The sequence below is a fragment of the Papilio xuthus genome, unplaced genomic scaffold, assembly GCF_000836235.2.
Source record: "Papilio xuthus unplaced genomic scaffold, Pxut_1.1 DF827461.1, whole genome shotgun sequence".
In the NCBI taxonomy this organism is placed as follows: Eukaryota; Metazoa; Arthropoda; class Insecta; order Lepidoptera; family Papilionidae; genus Papilio; species Papilio xuthus.
The window spans coordinates 4,856,722-4,867,356 of record NW_013531188.1 but is presented as its reverse complement, the minus strand read 5'-3'; positions in this window follow the sequence as shown (position 1 = coordinate 4,867,356).

The window sequence follows — 10,635 nt, the reverse complement described above, 5'->3', positions numbered from 1 at the left end:
TCAATGAATGGAATAAAATCACCTCAAATCATCACTATCATAATAGCTCACTAAACGTCCCCAACGAGGGGCTCGGAGCCTACCCTAAGTTAAGGGTGATCAGGCCATAGTCAACCACGCTGGCCAAGTGCGGGTTGGTTGATTTCACACATATCTTTGAATTACTTTTCAGATATGTGCAGGTTGTATTACGATGTTTTTCTTCACCGTAAGAACGTACATATGTAAATCGGAAATCGAAAAACACATTGGTATATGGCGAGAGTCGAACCCAGGACCTGCAAATTGCAAGTCGAGTGCTTGACCCCTGAGCCACCGACGTTCCACAAATATGATGGTACTAAATAATATACTTTACGAAACTTAACGAAAATAATTTATAAAATAACAAATGACTACGTCAATTAGTGAACTGTATGGAATGTGAGCTGGATGAGAGTGGCCGAGGATCGTGCTCAGTGGCGTGCCGTGGGAGAGGCCTATGTCCGGCAGTGGACGAGTATAGGCTGATGATGATGATGATGATGGAATATTTGATAATCCGTTGCATATTATGTGAATTACTTACGTTTAGACAGACAATTAGTAGTTAAAAGGCTTAACATATAGAGATAGAGTTTGTGCAGGAAGCTAAAGTAATGAACACGTTCAAAGAACATAAGTGCACTTCCCAAGATAGTTTTAGCAAAGCGGTCGGATGTTGGCCGTTCTGCGCCGGACGCTGACTTGACTTTGAAAGATAATACGTTTTAGGGTTAATTTTATACGATCTGTATTAAGATATAAGACAACTTATGCGACGAAAAGAGTTATATGTATCAAAGAAATAAAGCAACTATTTTCGGAAGATGTGCAAAAAGATTTATAAATACGCATTATAGAATTAATTTGCTTTAACGAAAACTTTTTTTTATAAAAATATTAGCAGATTTTTTGTTAATTTACTAATATTTCTTTTACCATTCCAACTAAACTCTAGATTTGTGCTAGGATATGCTAGGATACGACAATAGTCGAATGGCGGGATTCGAACCCCCGAATTCGTGGTCGGAAATCCGTATCCTTAACCATTAGGCTTTTGACGCTTTGAAACTGTTCGAAATTTAAAATTATAAGTGGTAATGTCCAAACTATAATAATATTTTTTTTTTATTTGCATAGACACACACAATATTACATAACAGTTTAGTTTACAAATTAAAAAAAAAACAAGTTTCAGAAATATTTTCACACATTAGTTGTTACCATTCCAAATAAGCTAGAAGCTTGTGCTAGGACATGGTTATCTACTAGACCATTAGGCTATTGTCGCTTGATTTTATGTTATATCAGTGCGCACCCGCTTACAAATTTTAGGTGTTGTTATAAACTAAAGAAACGTTACAGTGATGTTAAAATAAAAAATAAAAATAAAAAAGGGAGAAAGTAGGGAGAAAATACTACAAAAATATTAAAATATTAAGGTCAAATTGTAAATAATTCCTCAGTCTCTTCATAGGTTAATTCCTGCAAGTAGCTTTTAACTGCTCTTTTGCACTTTAGATAAGGAAGGGGATATACATTACAAGCTTTATTGATGGTGTGTGTGCACTTAATTAGGAATTAAAAACATAATATTTATAACTATACGACAAAATTAAATTAAAAAACTCTTTCCCCCTTACAAGTGTTAGGAAGAAAATCCGACAGTGCCGGTGTATCAGCGCAACACTAGACGTATAAAAATATCAACGTATATGTTCCTTCACTAATCAATCTGACACTTGACTTGGTAACGAAAGCGCGCGCTCCAAATGAGTCTAACAAAGAATGTCTAAAAGTAGTTTCTTTCGAGATTTCACTATTTATTTGCTGTTATTATTACTTTAAAAATTTTTGCAGACGGATACAGAATTTTATTGAAAAAGCTTCGATTTGGAAATCAGGTGTCGCTAACACAGGTGTCACTGCGTCCGGCGGCGGCGCGCCGGAAAGCGAGTTGGGAAAAATAAAAAGTCATCGGGGAAAAATCGTTCAAAAGACTTCAACGTTTTTTACAAACTCACACTCCACGTCCAATATTTCAAAGTCTATTGGAGAAATTCATTCTTCGTGATAAATGTACGTATTATTTGATTTACTGATTTTATTGTAGCATTGTTTTTATTATTTTATTGTAATTTCAAACTAATGTAGAGACTTTAAAATCTCACTTTTATTTTAAGACGACTGCATGAATCTTGTTGAAATTTGGCATAGATGAACATAACCTGGAAGAACATATAGGTTACTAATTAAGATTTTTTTTTATTTTGCGCGGACTTAGTTGCAGTCAACAGCTCTTTATTTAATAGCTTAACCGGCTCAACTTGGTTGAAATAAACACCGATTTTTATATTTTTAAATTTCAGGACAGATTTCAGTTTAAGTATGCAAGGAAACGAACTGTATTTTTTCCTTAATTAAAAAAGAACACCAAATATGTCTATATTTTATTTGTTTTTGTAAAGAATAAATAATTTAACAAGATAAGGTAAATTAGATTGTATGGGTCGCGGTAAGTCGGCGTCAGTCTACGTTAACTCAATTTTGTGAATTACATTTTCTCAATAAGATTAGTGCTGGGTAAGTGCTGATTGCTTGATTATATTTTTTCTTACGTACAACATTATAGCAATACTAAAACATATTATCTCTGTCTTTGTTAAGGAAAAAGAGAGAGATAGTAATATATATTTGTACTAGTGTTTTGGCAATGGAAACCTACGTTTATATATATAAGAAACAATGTAATAAAAGAAACACCGGGATAATGCGAACTAGTACTTTATTTAATTACTTTCTTACATATTATATGTCTTTATTCTCTAATATAAACCTAATTATATGTCACGACAGATGTTAACATATGTACATTTATCCGACGTTCTTACGGTGAAGGAAAACATCGTGATGCAACCTGCACATATCTGAGAAGAAATTCAAATATATTTGTGAAGTCAACCAACCCGCACTTGGCCAGCGTGGTTGACTATGACCAAGTCACTAACTTAAGGTAGGCTCCGAACCCCTCAGTGGGGACGTATAGTGAGCTGATGATGAACTGTGTATATGTATGTCAAATTTACTAAAACATATTCTCATCCCGCCTTGAAAAAGTAGAGATAGCAATGTTTTGTTAATATATTTCGGCATTAGACATTGGAGGAGAGAATTACTCAATCTCTATTTGCTGAATATAAGTATAGTTTGACCGGGAATATAAAAACCCTAATATTAACTCGCCTGGCAAAGACTCCTAAAACCTAAACCTTTTGTATCCGTTAAATTTCTAAGCTTAACTATTACATGTTAACTTAAGTTTTTGAATTATTATAAATTATTTTTTTTTTATTTTCATATCGCGGAAAAATAAGGAACTTGTTCGTACAAATTAGATAGTATTGGAATAAAGCAGGCGATTGTAGCGCCATTAAACCAGGTCAAGATTAATCCAAAATTTAAAAAAAAATCAGAAGAATTGAGAACCTCCACCTTTTTGAAGTCGGTTAAAAATTAAACAAATGAATGTAAACTGTCAAAATACTCTTTGACACGAACAAAGAGTAACACTGGATGCGAAATAAAATTGAAAGGTAAAGAGACATACAAAGACTGTAATGGCACAGAATATAAAATGAGAGCCAAAGAGAATGCTACGGTGACGGATGTACATACAAAGATGATACCAAACGAGCCCTCCGGTGAAATATAACAATAAATTTGCAAAGACACATTGTAATAGTCACATCTACACAACATTTTACTAAGAAATCGACGTAGGAACGTTTTAAACTTTTCTTTTCTAATTATCTATTGTTTGCGAATAAATCACAAGTATTTAAGAAAGATAAAAACTCTTATTTCCTGTCTATTTAAGAGTAACACAATTTTTTATTCATCATCATCAGCTCACTATCCGTTCGCACCGAGGGGCTCGGAGCCTACCCCAAGTTAAGGGTGATTAGGCCATAGACAACCACGCTGGCCCGGTGCGGGTTGGGTGACTTCACACATATCTTTGAATTTCTTCTCAGATATGCAGGTTGCATCATGATGCTGTCCTTAACCGTAAGAACGTCAGATAAATGTACATATGTAAATCGGAAATCGAAAAACACATAGGTACATGGCGGGATTCGAACCCAGGACCAGCAGATTGCAAGTCAAGTGCTTGACCCCTAAGCCAACGACGCTCTAAACTATTAATAAATACCGTTTATTTATTTAATTTAGACTAGTTATTTATGCAGTCAGTTATTTATACGTCACTATGCAGAAAGGCACTAAATAAATTATTTAATTTAATAAAATTAAATTGAAAATATTATATTCTTCAAAACAAAGAAGTTGTCATGACGAGCGAACACCGTGGACATCGCGAGGCTTGGCGGTGTCATGTCGAGTGGACGATGAGTGGAGCAATGCGCGATATGCCACACGTTTCGATTCATGCATGACACCTAACAAATTATGAGGATAGTTTAAAACTTAAATACGTAATATTACGCTTGATGCGTGTGGTACAACAATTTTTTTAATGCTTTAAAATAATCGTGGATAAAAATTCTGCATATCAAGCGGATTAGTGACATACTATAAGTAGAGAGATTACCTGTAAAAAATTGTACCTGTACGCATAATACATTTATGGTTATCAATATAGACCCTATAAAGAGGTTTCAGTTATCAAGATCCGTAATCTCTGCTTACCCCTCTGAGTATCAGAGTTGTTATATTTAATATTAAACAATATACGAAGTGATATTTTGAATTCAGTCGTGTAATTCGTGTAGTTGAGTCAAAGGCGAAGAAAAGTTTGTAGAGTTTGCGAAAAGTTTTCGATATCGGCACGTAACTTAACACATTTTATCACTTAGAGGTACATGGTGCATGAAAGTTTACAAATGAAATGTAACTTATGAAATATAAGTTTTAATTATTTACACCTGCTTTTGTAATCGTTTTCAATGTTGTGTTAGGAACATACGGTGTTACATAAGGTTTTTAAAGAGTTTTATCTTTATTGGATACTAGCTGTCGCCCAGGAGTCTGTTCGAGCGGAATTAAAAAAAACAACCTTATACTGAAAAGTACATAGGAAATAAGACAATTTTGTAATTGTTAATATATTTTTCCACTAACTGTCTCCGGTGACTTGGTAAAAGTGGGATTAAAAAAAAACTTAAGTGGTGTTAGGAAGAAAATACGACACTATGCCGATGTATTGGCGCAACATTAGCCTTAGTAAAATGTCGTCGTTTATGTCCCCTCACTACTCATTCTGACACTGGACTTTATAACGAAAAGGCGTCATTCGCACCAAAGGATTCTAACTAATAATGTCTAAAAGTAGAAGGAACATTTCTTATAAGAGAAGGGGGCAAACGAGCGGCGGGAACACCGAGGTTGGACAACATAACGTATTATGTCCATAAGATTTTTTACCTCTACAAAATACTTCTATAGGCAGCATTGATTTTTATCACCGTCTATAAAATTTAGTAATTAAAAAAAATTACAAGTTAAATTTCAATAATAAAACAAATGAATATTACAATATGACGTCACTTAAAGTCAGTCGTAGTGTCAGTACTAATGACACGGAAGGGCACAAACATAGACTTACTTCCGCTTCGGAGCGAGGCTGAAGCGGATGCATGAATTTATAAAATGAACGCTTTTATACTGAATATTTTTTGAATAAAATTATATAATATTCACAGATAACATTAGGAATAGTATCAGGTATAAAAAATAAAAACTGTAAATGTTTATTAATTTATTTTTAAATATTTTCCGTATCAATGAATGGAATAAAATCACCTCAAATCATCACTATCATAATAGCTCACTAAACGTCCCCAACGAGGGGCTCGGAGCCTACCCTAAGTTAAGGGTGATCAGGCCATAGTCAACCAAACTGGCCAAGTGCAGGTTGGTTGATTTCACACATATCTTTGAATTACTTTTCAGATATGTGCAGGTTGCATCACGATGTTTTTCTTCACCGTAAGAACGTACATATGTAAATCGGAAATCGAAAAACACATTGGTATATGGCGAGAGTCGAACCTAGGACCTGCGGATTGCAAGTCAAGTGCTTGACCACTGAGCCACCGACGCTCCACAAATATGATGGTACTAAATAATATACTTTACGAAACTTAACGAAAATAATTTATAAAATAACAAATGACTACGTCAATTAGTAAAATGTATGGAATATGAGCTGGATGAGAGTGGCCGAGGATCGTGCTCAGTGGCGTGCCATGGGAAAGGCCTTTTTTTTCAGAGGGGAATGCTTTATGCATACTCCGCGCCCCGGGGGGGACGCGGTGGTTATGTGGGATTCTCCTCCATAGGGGAGGCATACCCACTAAACCCCTCTGTTCCTCCAACGCATCGGGACGGGACCACGGGCACGCTTTTGCTCTCGTCCGCGGCCCATGGGAGAGGCCTATGTCCTGCAGTGGACGAGTATAGGCTGATGATGATGATGATGATGGAATATTTGATAATCTGTTGCATATTATGTGAATTACTTACGTTTAGACAGACAATTAGTAGTTAAAAGGCTTTACATATAGAGATAGAGTTTGTGCAGGAAGCTAAAGTAATGAACACGTTCAAAGAACATAAGTGCACTTCCCAAGATAGTTTTAGCAAAGCGGTCGGATGTTGGCCGTTCTGCGCCGGACGCTGACTTGACTTTGAAAGATAATACGTTTTAGGGTTAATTTTATACGATCTGTATGAAGATATAAGACTTATACGACGAAAACAGTTATATGTATGAAGGATATAAAGCAACTATTTTCGGAAGATGTGAAAAAAGATTTATAAATACGCATTATAGAATTAATTTGCTTTAACGAAAACTTTTTTTTTATAAAAATATTAGCAGATTTTTTTGTTAATTACCTAATATTTCTTTTACCATTCCAACTAAGATCTAGATTTGTGCTAAGATATGCTAGGATACAATAGTCGAATGGCGGGATTCGAACCCCCGAATTCGTGGTCGGAAATCCGTATCCTTAAACATTAGGCTTTTGACGCTTTGAAACTGTTCGAAATTTAAAATTATAAGTGGTAATGTCCAAACTATAATAATAATTAATAATAATAATTTTTTTTTATTTGCATAGACACACACAATATTACATAACAGTTTAGTTTACAAATTAAAAAAAAAAAAAAAAAAACAAGTTTCAGAAATATTTTCACACATTAGTTGTTACCATTCCAAATAAGCTAGAAGCTTGTGCTAGGACATGGTTATCTACTAGACCATTAGGCTATTGTTGCTCGGTTTTATGTTATATCAGTGCGCACCCGCTTAAAAATTTTAGGTGTTGTTATAAACTAAAGAAACGTTACAGTGATGTTAAAATAAAAAATAAAAATAAAAAAGGGAGAAAGTAGGGAGAAAATACTACAAAAATATTAAAATATTAAGGCCAAATTGTAAATAATTTCTCAGTCTCTTCATAGGTTAATTCCTGCAAGTAGCTTTTAACTGCTCTTTTGTACTTTAGATAAGGAAGGGGATATACATTACAAGCTTTATTGATGGTGTGTGTGCACTTAATTAGGAATTAAAAACATAACATTTATAACTATACGACAAAAATTAAATTAAGAAACTCTTTCCCCCTTACAAGTGTTAGGAAGAAAATCCGACAGTGCCGGTGTATCAGCGCAACACGAGACGTATAAAAATATCAACGTATATGTCCCTTCACTAATCAATCTGACACTTGACTTGGTAACGAAAGCGCGCGCTCCAAATGAGTCTAACAAAGAATGTCTAAAAGTAGTTTCTTTCGAGATTTCACTATTTATTTGCTGTTATTATTACTTTAAAAATTTTTGCAGACGGATACAGAATTTTATTGAAAAAGCTTCGATTTGGAAATCAGGTGTCGCTAACGCAGGTGTCACTGCGTCCGGCGGCGGCGCGCCGGAAAGCGAGTTGGGAAAAATAAAAAGTCATCGGGGAAAAATCGTTCAAAAGACTTCAACGTTTTTTACAAACTCACACTCCACGTCCAATATTTCAAAGTCTATTGGAGAAATTCATTCTTCGTGATAAGTTGTACGTATTATTTGCTTTACTGATTTTACTGTAGCATTGTTTTTTATTATTTTATTTTAATTTCAAACTAATGTAGAGACTTTGGCATACATGAACATAGCCTGGAAGAACATATAAGTTACTAATTAAGATTTTTTTTTATTTTGCGCGGACTTAGTTGCAGTCAACGGCTCTTTACTTAATAACTTAACCGCCTCAACTTAGTTGAAATAAATACCGATTTTTTTTTTTATTTCAGGACAGATTTCAGTTTAAGTATGCAAGGAAACGAACTGTATTTTATCCTTAATTAAAAAAAAAAACACTAAATATGTCTTTATTTTATTTGTTTTTGTAAAGAATAAATAATTTAACAAGATAAGGTAAATTAGATTGTATGGGTCGCGGTAAGTCGGCGTCAGTCTACGTTAACTCAATTTTGTGAATTACATTTTCTCAATAAGATTAGTACTGGGTAAGTGCTGATTGCTTGATTATATTTTTTCTTACGTACAACATTATAGAAATACTAAAACATATTATCTCTGTCTTTATTAAGGAAAAAGAGAGAGATAGTAATATATATTTGTACTAGTGTTTTGGCAATGGAAACCTACGTTTATATATATAAGAAACAATGTAATAAAAGAAACACCGGGATAATGCGAACTAGTACTTTATTTAATTACTTTCTTAAATATTATATGTCTTTATTCTCTAATATAAACCTAATTATATGTCACGACAGATGTTAATATATGTACATTTATCCGACGTTCTTACGGTGAAGGAAAACATCGTGATGCAACCTGCACATATCTGAGAAGAAATTCAAATATATTTGTGAAGTCAACCAACCCGCACTTGGCCAGCGTGGTTGACTATGACCAAGTCACTAACTTAAGGTAGGCTCCGAACCCCTCAGTGGGGACGTATAGTGAGCTGATGATGAACTGTGTATATGTATGTCAAATTTACTAAAACATATTCTCATCCCGCCTTGAAAAAGTAGAGATAGCAATGTTTTGTTAATATATTTCGGCATTAGACATTGGAGGAGAGAATTACTCAATCTCTATTTGCTGAATATAAGTATAGTTTGACCGGGAATATAAAAACCCTAATATTAACTCGCCTGGCAAAGACTCCTAAAACCTAAACCTTTTGTATCCGTTAAATTTCTAAGCTTAACTATTACATGTAAACTTAAGTTTTTGAATTATTATAAATTAGTTTTTTTTTTATTTTCATATCGCGGAAAAATAAGGAACTTATTCGTACAAATTAGATAGTATTGGAATAAAGCAGGCGATTGTAGCGCCATTTAACCATTTTTTTTTTATAGTCAGGAAGTGCATTTACGCACGCCTACGCCGGGCGGTGCAATGGCGTAGGGAGTGTGGGACTCGCCGGCCACAGAAGGTAACCAGAATACCCACTAAAACCTGACTGCCCTCTGACGCATGATGGCGGGCGCCACGGGAACGCTTTGGCTTACTTCCGTGGGGCAGCGCCATTAAACCAGGTCTAGATTAATCCAACATTTAAAAAAAATCAGAAGAATTGAGAACCTCCACCTTTTTGAAGTCGGTTTAAAATTAAACAAATGAATAAACTGTCAAAATACTCTTTGACACGAACAAAGAGTAACACTGGATGCAAATAAAATTGAAAGGTAAAGAGACATACAAAGACTGTAATGGCACAGAATATAAAATGAGAGCCAAAGAGAATGCTACGGTGACGGATGTACATACAAAGATGATACCAAACGAGCCCTCTGGTGAAATATAACAATAAATTTGCAAAGACACATTGTAATAGTCACATCTACACAACATTTTACTAAGAAATCGACGTAGGAACATTTTAAACTTTCTTTTCTAATAATCTATTGTTTGCGAATAAATCACAAGTATTTAAGAAAGATAAAAACTTTTATTTCCTGTCTATTTAAGAGTAACACAAATTTTTTATTCATCATCATCAGCTCACTATCCGTTCGCACCGAGGTGCTCGGAGCCTACCCCAAGTTAAGGGTGATTAGGCCATCGTCAACCACGCTGGCCCAGTGCGGGTTGGTTGACTTCACACATATCTTTGAATTTCTTCTCAGATATGCAGGTTGCATTATGATGCTGTCCTTAACCGTAAGAACGTCAGATAAATGTACATATGTAAATCGGAAATGGAAAAACACATTGGTACATGGCGGGATTCGAACCCAGGACCTGCAGATTGCATGTCAAGTGCTTGACCCCTGAGCCACCGACGCTCTAATAAATAAACTATTAATAAATATCGTTTATTTATTTAATTTTGACTAGTTATTTATGCAGTTAGTTATTTATACGTCACTATGCAGAAAGGCACTAAATAAATTATTTAATTTAATAAAATTAAATTGAAAATATTATATTCTTCAAAACAAAGAAGTTATCATTCCCGTAGTTTGTAATTTTAATTGTGTTACGTTTTAATGAAAAATATTATAATGAATCAATCATTGCGGTCAAATTTAACAATCGTTAACAATG